Consider the following 1,812-nt stretch of genomic DNA (forward strand, 5'->3'; position numbering starts at 1 on the left):
TCTTGTTGTTCTTGTTGTTCTTGTTGCTCTTGTTGCTCTTGTTGCTCTTGTTGCTCTTGTTGCTCTTGTTGCTCTTGTTGCTCTTGTTGCTCTTGTTGCTGTTGTTGCTGTTGTTGTTCTGGTTGTTGATGTTCTTGTTGTTTATGTTGTTGTTGTTCTTTTTGTTCTTGTTGTTGTTGTTGTTGTTGTTCTTGGTCTTGTTGTTCTTGTTGTTCTTGATGTTCTTGTTGTTCTTGTTGTTCTTGTTGTTCTTGTTGTTCTTGTTGTTCTTGGTGTTCTTGTTGTTCTTGTTGTTCTGGTTGATGTTGTTGTTCTTGTTCTTGTTTTTCTTGTTGTTCTTGTTGTTCTTGTTGTTCTTGCTGTTGTTGTTCCTGTTGTTCTTGTTGTTGTTGTTGCTGTTCTTGCTGTTCTTGTTCTTGTTGCTCTTGTTGTTCTTGTTGTTTTTGTTGTTCTTGTTGTTCTTGTCGTTCCTGTTGTTCTTGTTGTTCTTGTTGTTCATGTTGTTCTTTTTGTTCTTGTTGTTCTTGTTGTTGTTGTTGTTCTTGTTGTTGTTCTTGTTGTTGTTCGTGTTGTTCTTGTTGTTGTTCTTGTTTTTGTTGTTGTTGTTCTTGTTGTTGTTCGTGTTGTTCTTGTTGTTGTTCTTGTTTTTGTTGTTCTTGTTGTTGTTGTTCTTCCTGTTCTTGTTCTTGTTGTTCTTGTTGTTCTTGTTGTTCTTGCTGTTCTTTCTGTTCATGTTGTTCTTGTTGTTCTTGTTGTTGTTGTTGTTGTCCTTGTTGTTCTTGTTGTTCTTGTTGTTCTTGTTGTTCTTGTTGTTCTTGTTGTTCTTGTTGTTCTTGTTGTTCTTGTTGTTCTTGTTGTTCTTGTTGTTCTTGTTGTTCTTGTTGTTCTTGTTGTTCTTGTTGTTCTTGTTGTTCTTGTTGTTCTTGTTGTTCTTGTTGTTCTTGTTGTTATTGTTGTTCTTGTTGTTCTTGTTGTTCTTGCTGTTCTTGTTGTTCTTGTTGTTGTTGCTGTTCTTGCTGTTCTTGTTGTAGTTGTTGTTTTTGTTGATCTTGTTGTTCTTGTTGTTGTTCTTGTTGTTGTTGTTGTTCTTGCTGTTCTTGTTGTAGTTGTAGTTGTTGTCCTTGTTATTGTTGTAGTTCTTGTTTTTCTTGAAGTTCTTGTTGCTGTTGTTCTTGTTGCTCTTGTTGTTCTTGATGTTCTTGTTGGTGTTGTTGTTGTTCTTGTTCTTGTTGTTCTTGTTGCTCATGTTGTTCTTGTTGTTCTTGTTGTTCTTGCTGTTGTTGTTCCTGTTGTTCTCGTTGTTGTTGTTGTTGTTGTTGTTCCTGTTGTTCTCGTTGTTGTTGTTGTTGTTGTTGTTCTTGCTGTTCTTGTTGCTCTTGTTGTTCTTGTTGCTCTTGTTGTTCTTGTTGTTGTTCTTGTCGTTCTTGTTTTTGTTGTTCTTGTTGTTGTTGCTCTTGTCGTTGTGGTTCTTGTTGTTCCTGTTGTTGTTGTTGTTCTTGTTGTTCTTGTTGTTGTTGTTCATGTGGTTCTTGTTGTTGTTGCTCTTGCTGTTCTTGTTCTTGTTGTCCTTGTTGTTCTTTCTGTTCTTCTTGTTGTTGTTGTTCTTGCTGTTCTTGCTGTAGTTGTTGTTTTTGTTGATCTTGTTGTTCTTGTTGTTCTTGTTGTTGTTCTTGTTGTTGTTGTTGTTCTTGCTGTTCTTGTTGTAGTTGTAGTTGTTGTCCTTGTTATTGTTGTAGTTCTTGTAGTTCTTGTTGTTCTTGTTGTTCTTGTTGTTCTTGTTGTTCTTGTTGTTCTTGTTGTTCTTGTTGTTCT

Source organism: Megalopta genalis, unplaced genomic scaffold (genome assembly GCF_051020955.1).
Source record: "Megalopta genalis isolate 19385.01 unplaced genomic scaffold, iyMegGena1_principal scaffold0035, whole genome shotgun sequence".
Classification (NCBI taxonomy): domain Eukaryota; kingdom Metazoa; phylum Arthropoda; class Insecta; order Hymenoptera; family Halictidae; genus Megalopta; species Megalopta genalis.